At 34.9% G+C, this 13,758-nt stretch overlaps 1 protein-coding gene across 11 annotated transcripts in view; it reads left to right on the top strand.

Annotated features, from left to right (window-relative positions):
* Tm2d1 (TM2 domain containing 1) overlaps positions 1-13,758 on the top strand; it is a 206,076-nt gene that overhangs the window by 113,417 nt on the left and 78,901 nt on the right. The gene's annotated exons all lie outside the window — the stretch shown is intronic.

Here is a 13,758-nt window from a genome sequence, read left to right as displayed (position 1 = left end):
GAAGGGGCAAAAACAAGTTGTGTTTGCATGCAACTCACAGGGTCCCCCTGCATAAAGGGGATGCAGACATCTATTCACCATCTTCCACAGTGTTCCTTTCCAGCTATCACATAAAGAATTTCCCCTCAGAGTTTGCTCTGCCCAAACTCTAACCACCTCAATTAAGTAAGCACCTTAACATGTCTCAAAAATCTCCTCTTGGGCATTCTCCAGGCAAGATAAAAAGTATCAAGTATCTCAACTTCATAGTGGCTCAGATCCTCTAAAACCGGTTTTAAACATCCTGCAAGATTTCAAATTCAGCACCTTCTGAAAAAGTAAGAAATTGAAAAGCTTGTCCTCTTAGCAGAGGGTTCAACTGTATAGGAGCAATAAACACTTCCCCTTGTATTTATTTTTTTAGGGCAGGGGGTGAGTACTGGGGATGGAACCCAGGGCCTCACACTTGCTAGCCAAGTACTCTACTACTGAGCCACATCCCCAGTCTCCTTTAATGTTTTTATATTCGGAATCAGGGTCTTGCTAAGTTGCCCAGGCTGGCCTTGAACTTGTGATCTCCTGCCTCAGCCTCCTAAATTGCTGGGATTACATGTGTGCACCACCACACCTGGCTCCTCCCTCTGCATATTCAGAGAGCTGTTTCTCAGAAGGCCAAATTATGCTGATCCAGTTACGGCAACTGAGCGTATTCAACTTTTATATTGAATACTAATTGCTGACCCTACAATACACACCCCTGAAATGAACCTGGTAAAGCAGGGGGGATAACATTGGACTGATAAGGATCTTTGAGATCACCAGGGATATTTCCAGTGGTGCAACAGAGTATCCAAAAAGTCAAGGGGCTTGACCCAGGCTTTGTGGCAGGTTAATAGCAGAACCAGGACTCCCAACCCTGTCTCCTGTCCCAGAGTCCTGGCTCTTTCCTCTGGAAAGATGTGTGTTCCCAAGCTCAGTGCTAGGTACACTGCCAGTGGACTGATTGATGTCGATTCTAGTAGACAGAGAGGTTCAGAATTACTTGAGGAATCTCTCATATGCTCAGGGAAAAAAATCAATAAATCAATAGCTTTTCTTAGAGTTCAAGTGCATGTCACCTGGATTATTTCAGAGGTTGGACTCAGATAATTTTTATATTTCTTGATACTTTTCTTCTTCATTCACACTTTTAAATACTTATTGGGTATCTTCTGGGTCAATACCTATCAATCTATCTACACCTATACCTACATTTATACCTGTACCTACACAATCTATATTCATATCCATATTTGAAAGGAGAGGTATTGTGTAGGAGGTTTAATATATAGTAGAGATAGACAAGAACATTGGAGAATTAGTTGTTCATGTGGTCTAGAGTATTAATTAAGAGCACAGACTCTTGAGTCAAATTGCTCTGGGTCCGTATGCCATCTTTGGTACTCAGAAGATGTGTGATCTAATATCACTGGTCTTGGGCTTTTTAAATGACTAAGCCTCAGTTTTATTTTTTTTTCTTTAAAATGGAAACAACAGCACATATGTTTAAAATCTGAGGTTTTGTTTATATGTGTAATTTATTGACAAACAAACATATACAAGCAATGATATTCAAACATGAGCAATGAAAAGGTCAGATTAAGGAATTCGCTTTATGTCAGTGGAAGCCCCAAGGATGGATCATTTTGGAGAGGGCCTCCTCATGCCACATGACAGTGATGCCCCCTCTCTCGGCCCGCTCCGCACCACCCCAGGTCAGGTATCCTTATCTGCACAGTTGTAATTTCCCTCTACTATCTTCCTCTTTCTCTGTTCTCTCCTTCAATCTAGTTTCTTAAGGAACTTTTAAAAGCTTATGTTTCACCTTATAGTCTCCTTCTTAAGAGACTTCAGCACAGACTGTGGCTCAGAGGTTAAAGCAGCCCAGTGTGGTCCCAACCCACTGCCACACAGCCTTACTTTCCCTCACAGCCTGTGCTCTAACCAAAAAGGGCTACTCTGTTCCCTTGGCACCTTGTGTACTTAAAGATTTCTCTGCCTTTGCTCACTGTATGTGCTTGGTCCCACATCTTCTCTCTTCACTTCATCACTTACTAAATTTGTAGCCATCCATCAAGACCTAGGTATAATTTCACCTCTTTAATTAATATTTTCCTTTCTTTATTCTCCTCCTGGCAAAATCAATTAACTTCTTGCTCTGTGTTTGATCCTGTTTTGTTCTTATCTCACAAGTAGCATTTACCATATTAAATTATATTTTGCTGTATGTGTGTCTGTCCGCAGCTAAACTTGGCTTAGCAAACTTTCAAAGCCATTCTTCCTTTCTATACTGTTAGCTCCCCACTCCTCTGAGTTTAAAGATTGGTTGGAGTTATTTTTAACCAGTGCTCTGAGTAGCCCCTCAAACTCCACAGCATCGACCCCCGATTGAAACACACTTGACAATCTGTAGGTAAACTGCCGATATCACGAGTGCAGGAACCATGTCTTATTCAGCTGTCTACTTCTAGCACCAAATGTAATACCTAGTACTTAATAAATACGTGCTAAATACATGAATGGCAAATTATAACAGCATGGAACTATTAGAATTGAACTCCAAGGACCAATCCTGGACACTGAGAGTAACGGAATCTGACTTAGACTACTGGCTTATTTCACTGAGCATAATGTCGCCAAGTACAACATGCTTCATATCCTAGACTTTGGGATATGGAAATATAAACTCTGAGGGTAAAAAGAGCTCAGATTGGGACACTGTTAAAAATACTTGTCCTAAGCTGTTTGAGTCACTATAACAAACTACCATAAATTGGACAGCTTTTAAACAGCAAACACTTATTTCTCATAGTTCTGGAGGCTAGGAAGTCTGAGATCAGGTGTTGGCAGATCCAGTGTCTGGTAAGGCCTGCTTCCTGATTCATGTCCTCACCTGGTGGAAGGTCGAATGAGCTCCCTCAGTCTCTTTTCATAAAGGCACAAATGCCCCTCATGAGAGCTCTGCCTCTGTGACCTACTCAACTCTCAAAGAGCCCATGTCCTAATAGGTTTACTCTGCTGCTTAAGATTTCAACATATAAATTTTTGAGGGGATATAAACATCCAGAACGTAGCAGTACTTGTAAGTGTTTTACATACATACATATATACATACACACAACGTACACATACAGACTTCCTTGGTAGAAAATAAACCTTCTGTGCACAAGAAATGATTACATGGACTTTATCAGATATGTGTTGGTTATTTATTTTCTTCACCAAATACTCCTAAATACATCTTTATATCCAGGAGGGTTTTTTTTTAATCTAGGAATTTTTTCTTTAATTTTTAAAATTGTGATAAAACACACACTATGTAACCATAGATGGTTAGCACCTTCACCATTTTTAAGTGTAGTCAGTGGTATTAAACACATTCATAATGCCATGTAACCATCACCACCATTCACCTCCATAACTGTCTTCATTCTGTAAAACTGAAACTCTGTACCTATTAACTAATCCCTCCTTACTCCCCCCAGCCAAACCTCAGCCCCTGGTAATCATGGGTTTACTTCTGTCTCCATGATTTTAACTACTGTTATATAATTCATATAAGTGTAATCATATAGTATTTGACTTTTTATGACTGGCTTATTTCACTGAGAATAATGTCTCCAAGTCTCATCCATGTTGCAGCATATTTCAGAATTTCCAGTATTTTTTAATAATAAAAGGAATATTATTAAACATCTTGGTTTAATAATATTGCATAGTATGTATATATACCACATTTGCATATCCATTCATTCATAAAAGGACATTTGGGTTTCTTCCATCTTTTAGCTGTTGTGACTGATGATGCTATGAACATGGATGTATAATAATCCCTTCAAGACTCCACTTTGGATTCTTTGGGGCATATACCCAGAAGTGAAATTACTAGATCATGGTAATTCTAGTTTTAACTTTTTTTGTGGAGCCGCTATCCTGTTTTCCGCAGTGTCTCTACCATTTTACATTCCCATCAATAGTGCACAAGTGGTCCAATGACTCTCTATCCTCGGCATCATTTATCATTTTCTAGTTTTTTGATAGTAAACATTCTAATAAGCATGAGATAGTATCTCTTATTACTTTTGATTTGCATTTCCTTAAGGATTATTGATGTGGAACATCTTTTCATGTTTATTTATATATCTTCTTTGGCCACTGAGAGCAATGGAGTTCAAGTTCTATACTCATTTTTAATGGAGTTGCGTGGGTTTTGTTTTTGTTGTTGTTGTTCCAGAGTTTTAGGAATTCTCTGTGAATTCTGTATATTCATCCCTTATCAGATATATGACTTGGAAACATTTTCTTCCGTTCTGTAGGTTGTGTTTGTACCCTGTTGGCGGTGTCCCTTGATGCACAAAATTTTAAAATTTTCATAAAGTAAAATGTATCTATTCTTCTTTTGTGGCCTGTTTTTGGTGTCATATACAAAAAAGCATTGTCAAATCTAATGTTGTTAAACTTTTGTTTATGTTTTCTTCTAAGAATTTTATGTTTTAGTTCTTACATTTATATCTTTCAGTGTTTTGTATGTGGATATTTACTTTTCTTAGCATAATTTGTTGAGAATACTATCCTTTCACCACTGAATTGTTGAATGGCCGTGGCACTGTTGTTGAAAATCCTTCAATTTCCTATGCAAGGGTTCATTTATTTATTTTTTTTATTCTACTCCATTTTTCTATACACTCGTCTTTATGCCAAGATCTCATTGTTTTGATGACTGTAGCTTTGTAGTAACTTTTGAAATTAGGAAGTGTGAGTCCTCTAGATTTGTTCTCCTTCTTTTTTTCTTTTTGGTCCTTTTTTCTTTTTTAAAATACTCTGGGGATTGAATCCAGTGCCTCATATGTGCTAGATCAATGCTCTACCACTGAGCTGCATTCCCAACCACAGATTTTTTTTTTTTCAAGTTTGTTTTGACTATTTGGAGTCCTTTGAGATTCCATATGAATTTTTGGATGGGCATTCTAGTTCTTTAAAAAATATTACTGAGATTTTAATAGGGATTGCAATGAATCTGTAGATTTCTTCCGGTAGTAAAGACATTTTAACAATATTAAGTCTTCCATTTCATGAACATGGGTTGGATTTTTATTTTTCTATGTCTTAAATTTATTTTTTAAAAATATACAATTTTAATTGTCAATGGACCTTTATTTTATTTATTTATGTGTGGTGCTGAGAATCAAACCCAGTGCCTCACATATGCTAGCCAAGAACTGTACAACTGAGCCCCAACCCAGCCCTGTCTTTAATTTCTATTAGCAATGTTTTATATGTTTTATTTCACAAGTATTTCATCTTCTTGGTTAATTCCATGCACTTTATTCTTTTGAAGCTATTATAAATGGGATTTTTAAAAAATTCTCATTAGATTGTTTTAGTGTTTAGAAATTCAACTAATATTTGTGTGTTGACTTCATACCAGCTGCATTGTTTTCAGCTACTTTGCTTAATTCACTTAATTCTAATATTTTTTCTTTTTCTTTTGCTGGCATCTTCAGGGTTTTATACAGATAAGATCATCTCATCTGTCGACACAGAAAAATTTACCTCTTTCATTGCATTTGGATGCATTTTATTTGTTTGTTTTTCCTTGCCTAGTTGATCTGATGAAAACTCCCAGGACTATGTTGAATAGCAATAGAAAAAGCAGGTACTCTTGCCTTGTTCATGATCTTACAGGAAAAGCTTTCAGTCTTTTGTCATTGAGTATGTTTGCTATAGCTTTTCATGTATGGCTTGATTTTTGTTGAGATAGTTTCCTTCTTCTTCTTCTTCTTTTTCTTTTTCTTTTTTTTTGTACTGGGGACTGAACCTCAGTGGCACTCAACCACTGAGCCACATCCCCAGCCTTTCTTTTGTATTTAGAGACAGGGTCTCACTGAGTTGCTTAGGGACTTGCTTTTGCTGAGGCTGACTTTGAACTCACAGTCCTCCTGTCTCAGCCTCCCAAGCCGCTGGGATTACACACATATGCCACCACCACTTCCAGAGAGGTAGTTTCCTTCTTTTCCTACTTTGTTGATTTTTTTTTTACCTTGAAATGATATCAAATATATAGCAAATGCTTTTTAGGTACATGTATGAATATGTAAAAAGGAAGCCCACAATTGTAATGCATGTATAAAATAATGACGTTTAAAAAACACTATGGGTTTTCTTTCAAGAAATGTCTGTTTAGTTCATCTGCCCTTTTCTTTATTGAGTTATTTGGGGGTTTTGGTGGTAAGTTTTTTGAGTTCTTTATGTGTTCTGAGTATTAATCCTCTGTCAGAAGAATAGATAGCAAATATTTTCTCCCATTCTATAGGTTTTCTTTTCATAGTCTTAATTTTTCCTTTTCTATACAGAGCTTTTTAATTTGATGCCATTCAATTTATTAATTCTTGGTATTTTTCTTGAGCTTTAGGAGTCCTGTTGAGAAAGCCATTTCCTGTGCTTACTGTTGAAATGTTAACCCTAGGTTTTTTCTAGGAGTTGTATAGTTTCTGGTCTAATTCCTATGTCTTTGATCCATCTTGAGTTACTTTTGTGCAAGATGAGAGATAAGCATCTAGTTTCATTCTTTTATGTATTGATAATCAGTTTTTCCAGCATCATTTGTTAAGAAGGCTACCTTTTTTCCAATGTATGTTTTTGGCACATCTCTGTGCCTTCTATTCTGTTCCAATGGTCTGATCTGTTTTTATGTCAGTACCATGCAGTGTTTGTTACTATAACTCTGTAATATAATTTGAAGACAGGTATTTTGATGCCCCAAATGCCTTTATGATTTTGTGTGTGTGTGTGTGCGGGGGAGATGCTAGGAATTGATTTTGTTATTCTTTTTCTTTTATTCTTCCAAATGAATTTTAGGGCTATTTTTTTTCTAGTTCTGTGAAGAATGTCATTGGTATTTTGCTGGAGATTGTATGGAATCTGTGTGTTGCTTTTGGTAATATGGCTATTTTAACAATATTAATTCTGCTTATCCATGAACATTGGAGGTCTTTCCATCTTCTTGTGTCTTCTTCAATGTTCTATAGTTTTCATTATAGAGAACTTTTACCTCCCTGGTTAGATTTATTCCTAGGTTTTTGTTTGTTTGTTTGTTTGTTTGAGGCAATTGTAAATGGGATTGTTTTTCCTAATTTCTTTCCCAGCAAATTCATTATTTGTATATGGGAAGGCTATTGGTTCTTTATTATTACTATTATTATTATTATTATTATTATTATTATTAGTTGTATTTGAACACAATATCTCTATTTTACTTATTTATGTGGTGCTGAGGATCAAACCCAGGGCCTCTCACATTCCAGACGAGCACTCTACAGCTGAGTCACAACCCAGCCCCTATTGGTTCTTTTAAAAAATATATATATATTTTGTCAATGGATATTTATTTTATTTATTTATATGTGGTGCTGAGGATTGAACCCAGTGCCTCACACATGCTAGGCAAGTGCTCTACCACTGAGCCACAACCCCAACTCTAAGATACTGACTTTGGTAAGTTGATTTTGCAACCTGCTACTTTGCCGAATTTATTTTTTAGCTGTAGTGATCTTCTGGTGGAGCTTTCTCTTTAAATTTTTTAGATATAGGATCATATTATTTGCAAACAGTGATAATTTCACTTGAATCTTTCCTGTTTTTATCCCTCTTATTTCCTTCTATTTTCTCATTTCTCTAACAAGAATTTCAGGTACTATATTGAATAGGGCCAGTAAGATTGAGCAACCTTGTCTTATTCCAGATTTTAAAGAAATTGCTTTCTGTTTTTTCCCATTCACTATGATGGTGGCTTTGGGTTTGTCATATGTAGCCTTTATGATGTTGAGTAAGTTCCTTCTATCCTAGATTATTCAGTATATTTTGTTTTTGTTTGTTTTAATCATGAATGGGTGCTGAATTTTGTTAAAGACTTTCTGTGCTTCTAGAGATGACTCTTTTTTGTCCTTAATTCCATTTATGTGGTAAATTACATTTATTGATTTGAATATGTTTAACAACCTTTGCAACCTTGGGATAAAGCCAACTGGGTCATGATGTACAACCTTCTTAATACATTGTTGACTATGATTTGTTAATATTTTATTAAGGGTTTTTGCATCTAACTTCATTAGGGATATTAATCTGTAGGTTTATTTCCATAATGTGTCCGCATCTGGTTGTGTATAAGGATGATATAGCTTCACAGAATAAATTTGGAAATGTTCCATTCCTTTCTATTTCATGGAATAATCGGAGGAGTAGTGGCATTACTTCTTATTTAAAAGTATTAGAATTTAGTCATGAATCCATCCGGTTCTGGACATTTCCTTTTGGAAGGCTTTATTACTGCTTCTATCTCATTGCTAATTATTGGAATGCTTAGGTAGTCTAATTTCTCTGAATTCAATTTTACAGGTCAAATGTATCTAGAAATTTATCCATTTCCTCTGGGTCTTGCAATTTATTGGAGAATAAGTTTTCAAAATAGTCCCTAATTATCCTCTGGATGTCTGTGAAGTCTGTGGTGATTTCTCCCTTTTTTCCCTAATTTTATTAATTTGGTCTTTTGGGGGGGGTTGGCTAAGGGTTTATCAATTTTTAAATCTTTTTTATGTTTATGTTTTTTAAAGAAACAACTCTTACTTTCACTGATCCTTTGTACTTTTAAAAATTCTCTATTTCTTTGTTTTTGGCTCTTAATTATTTCCTTCCTTCTGCTGGTTTTGGAATTAATTTTTTTTCCAGGGGCCTTGAAGTGCATCATTACACTGTTTATTTAGAACTTTTTGTTTTTTTTATGCAGGCACTCATTTCTGTAAACTTTCCTCTTAGAACTACCATCATGGTAGCGGGGGGAAACACACTTGAAAATAAGGCAAATGAATTAAAAAAAAAAAAAAAAAAGAACTACCATCATGGTGTCTTAGCAGTTCTGGCATGTTGCATCACTGTTCTTATTTGATTCTAAGAATTTTTAAATTTATCCCCTGACTTCTCCTCTCACCTATTCATCATTCAAAAGTCTAGTGTTCAATCCTCATGTATTTATATAGGTTTTTTTTTTTTGGTGTTGATTTCTAATTGCACTAGAAAAGATCAAATAAGATGCAATTATATTGATTTGTTTGAATTTGCTGAGTTGCTTTTTGGCCTAAAATATGGTCCATTTTTGGAGAAGATACCATGAGCAGATGAGAAAAAAAAATGATTTTGGCTGTTGTTGGATGAAATAGTCTATAGATGTCTAGTAAGTTCATTTGATTTACGTATATCTGAGGAGGCTTTACTGAGTTTATGTCTAGATGATCTATCTATTGGTGAGAAAGGTGTGTTCAAAACATTCCATATTATTGTATTGGAATCAGAGTCTTCAATTTGAGTAGTGTCTGTTTTATGTAATTAGGAGCATCAAAGTTTGGGGCATAAATATTTACTATCATTATATCTTCTAGTTGGATTGATCCCTTTATTAATATTAAAGATCTCCTTTGTCTTTTCAGTTATATTTTGCCTTGAAGTCTGCCTTATCAACTATGATAGTAGCTATTCCTGCTTGCATTCAGGCTGAATTTGAATGGCATGTAAAGTTCCATCCTTTCACTTTTAGATGGTGGCTGTGTTTGCCTGTAAGGTGAGTCTCATGCAAACAACAGATAGTTGGGTCTTGTTTATTCATCCATTCTGCCAGCTTTTGCCTTTTAATTGGAGAGCTGAGATAATTAACATTCAATATTATTAGAGAGATGTTTATTAATTTCTGCCATTTTGATTTATTTCTGATGTTTAATTTGATACTGTTTCTTGTTTGCTTGCAACTCTTCAAATAAGATTTATTCATTTGTGAGCTCTGGGGTTTGTTTTTTATTCTTCTCTGTGTAGAAATTATTTAAGTATTTTCTGTAGTGCCAGTTTAGTAGTCATGAATTCTTTTGGTTTTTGCTTATCTTGGAAGGTTTTCATTTGTCTTCAATTTTAAAGAATAGATTCACTGAATATAGCAATCTTGGTTGACTATTATTTTCACTCAGAGCTTGGAACATATCATTCCAAGCCTGCATTTTTAGAGTTTGGGCTAACTAATTGGAAGTAATTCTGATTAGTTTGCTACTAAATGTAACCTGATGTTTTTCTCCTGAGGCTTTCAAAATCAAATCCTTGCTCTGTAAGTTAGGAATTTTAATTATAATGTGTCATGGAAGGTTTGTTTTTTTTTTTAAATATATTTTTTAGTTGTAAATGGACCTTTACTTTATTTATTTGTATATGGTGCTGAGAATCAAACCCAGTATCTCACACATGCTGGGCAAGTGCTTTTCCAATAAGCTATAACCCCTGCCCTGGAAAGTTTCTCTTTTGATCTGCCTATTTGGGGTTCTGAATGCCTCCTGTACCTGAATTTCCATCTCATTCTCAAGGTTTGACATTTTTCTGTTATTATTTCCCCAAACAAATTACCTATGCCATTAGAATAGATACAACTTCTTCAATTTTAATGATTCTTAAATTTGTTCTCTGAATAATGTTGCAGAATTCTTGTTTATTCTGGTCATTGTTACTTCTTTTCTTTTTTATCTAAATATACTCTCCGAATGTTCAAGGCTGGCAACTTTGTCTTCGAGTTCTGAGAGTCTGTCTTTGTATAGCCTACTTTATGAGAGAGACTTTTGATTGAACATTTTATTTGATTTATCGTGTCTTTCATTTCCAAGATTTCACTTTGATTCTTCTTCAGTATTTTCATCTCCTTATTGAATTTTTCATTCACCTTCTTTACTGACTTCCTTAATCATTCAGTTGTTTTTCTGTGTTCTCTTGGAGTTCATTTTTAATGCTTCCTTATAATTCATTGTCTGCTATTTGATCCACTTCAGTATCTTTGGGATTAGTCACTAATGGATTGTGAACTTTAGGAGGCATCATGTCACCTTGTTTTTTTCGTACTTTATATTTATGCAGCTGTTGAGATGGATTTGTCTTCCACTTTATATGGGCCTGTTTTGGGCACAGCTTTCTCTTGCCAGTGTGTTCTGGGATATCAGGTTGTTTTGAATTTTTCAATATATATTTCAAATGGGTTTTGTAATATAGTTTTCCTGTTAGTTTTTTCATTTTGATTAATGTACATTGTTTTAGAGCCTGGGGATTTCATTTTTCCTGTAGGTTTCAAAAGGGTGAGGTCCTCCTTCTGGATTTGCCAATTGTGTTTTACACAGAAGCATAGGTAGAGTACACCCTCTGATTTTCTTCTTCTTTTAAAAACTCTGTATATTCTAAAGGTGTATGGTAGTGATTTAGTTCATGTCTCCTCAAAGGTGTGGTGTCCATAGTCATTGTGTTAATTCTCTCTGTTTTGCTGTAGAAGGGAATGTCCATGAATGGAGCCTGAGGGTACCCCTTAGCCATTCCTTCTTAGTATCTGGTCATAAGTTTATGGGTTTTTGTCTCCTCTATTCTTTGTATTAAACTATTAATGAATTTTAAAAAACTATATGTCATTTCTTTTTTATTATTATTGTTTGTTCTTTTTAGATGTACATGATAGTCAAGTGCATTTTGACACGTTCTACATACATGAAGTATAATTTCCCATTCTTTTGGTTGTAAATGATGTAGAGGTACACTAGTTGTGTGTTCTTATATGGACATAGGAAAGTTATGTCTGATTCATTCTACTACCTTTCCTACTCAAATTCCTCTTCCCTTTATTCCCCTTTGTCTAATCTAATAAACTTCTATTATCTCCTCCCCTTGTTGTGTGTTAGCATCTGCATATCAGAAATAATATTAGACCTTTGGTTTTTTTGGGATTGGCTTATTTTACTTAGTATGATAGTCTCCAGTTTCATTCATTTACCAGCAAATGACATAATTTCATTCTTCATGGCTGAATAGCAATCCATTGTGTATGTATACCATATTTTCTTTATCCATTCATCTGTTGAAGGGCACCTAGGTTGGTTCCATAGCTTAGCTATCATGAATTGAGCTGCTATACGTTGATGTGGACATGTCACTGTAGTATGCTTTTAAGTCCTTTGGATATATATTAAGGAGTAGGGTAACTGAGTCAAATGGTGATTCCATTCCAAGTTTTTTAAGGAATCTCAGTACTGCTTTCCAAGGTGGTTGTACCAATTTGCAGTCCCACCAGCAATGTATAAGTGTACCTTTTCCCCCACACCCTTGCCAACATATATTATTATTTGTATTCTTGATAATTGCCATTTTGACTGGAGTGAGATGCAATCTCAGTGTAATTTTAATTTGCATTTCTCTAATTGCTAGAGGTGTTGAACATTTTTTTAATATATTGACCATTCATATTTCTTCTGTGAAGTTCCTGGTCAGTTCTTTTGCTCATTTATTAATTGCATTATTTGTTTTTGTTTTCTTTTTTGGTGTTAAGTTTTTTTTTTTTTTTAGTTCTTTGTATATCCTGGAGATTAATGCTATATCTGAGATGCAGGTGGCAAATATTTTCTCCCATTCTATAGGCTCTCTTGTCATGTTCTTGATTGTTTAATTTGCTGTGAAGAAGATTTTTAGGATTTTGATACCATCCCATTTATTGATTCTTGATTTTACTTCTTGAGCTTTAGGAATCTTGTTGGGAAAGTTGATTTCTAAGTCGAAATGATGGACATTTGGACCTACTTTTTCTTCTACTAGCACAGGGTCTCTGGTCTAATGTCCAAATCCTTGATCCACTTTGAGTTGATTAAATTTAAATGGTTAAATTTCATTTTACTGCATATGGATTTCCAGTTTTCCTGGCACCATTAGTTGAAGAGGCTCTTTTCTCTAAGGATGTTTATGGTGCCTTTGTCTGGTAAGAGATAACTGTATATATGTGGGTTTCTTTCTGTGTCTTCTATTCTGTTCCATTGGTCTTCATATCTGTTTTGATGCCAATACCATGCTGTTTTTGCTACTATGGTATTGTGATGCCTTCTGCTTCACTTTTCTTGCTGAGGACTTCTTTGGCTATTCTGGGTCTCTTGTTTTTCCAAATGAATTTTATGATTGTTTTTTATATTTCTATAAAAACATCGTTGGAATTTTAATAGAAATCACATTAAATCTGTATAGGACTTTTGGTGGTATTGTGTGTTGATGATACTTTCAATTGAATTTTTAATTTGGTTTACTGATTCCTTTATTTCGGATTTCTGCTTGATTTCCCCCCAGAATCTCTATCTCTTTATTGAAATGATTTTTTCACTTCTTGTATTTTCTCTTTGATTTCACTCCTTACATTGTCCTTGCACATCAGTTTAACTATGTACATTTTAAACTTCTCTTTTGACATTTCTTCTGTGGTGTCAATGGATTCTGTTACTGAACTATCCTGGTTTGTTTGGAGTGATTTTCTCCCTTGCTTTATCGTGTTGTTTGTGTGTCTACCCATCTAACAGTATGGACCTGGGGCTTTTAGTGGACTTCTGGTGTCCCTGAAGCTTTCCAGTAACTCACCATTTAGGGGGAGACATATAATAACAATAACCACTGCAAACAATGCACAATATTAACCCAAATAGTTTCTGCTATGATATAGATAATGTTAATTGTGACAATAAACAGAAATGACACGATCAGTTATTGCTCATGTTAAAAATGGTAAGTTTGCAAAAGAGTTTACAATTTTGAATGGTGAACAGAAGTGATGTAGGTAGGATGTGATGATTATGAGGAAGGAGGAGAGAAAATAGAAGTAAAAAATTAAAAGAAGAGTAAAAGAGAATAATAGAGATTGTCTGTTAG

Source organism: Ictidomys tridecemlineatus, chromosome 11, assembly GCF_052094955.1.
Source record: "Ictidomys tridecemlineatus isolate mIctTri1 chromosome 11, mIctTri1.hap1, whole genome shotgun sequence".
NCBI lineage: Eukaryota > Metazoa > Chordata > Mammalia > Rodentia > Sciuridae > Ictidomys > Ictidomys tridecemlineatus.
This window is presented reverse-complemented; position numbering and strand designations above follow the sequence as displayed.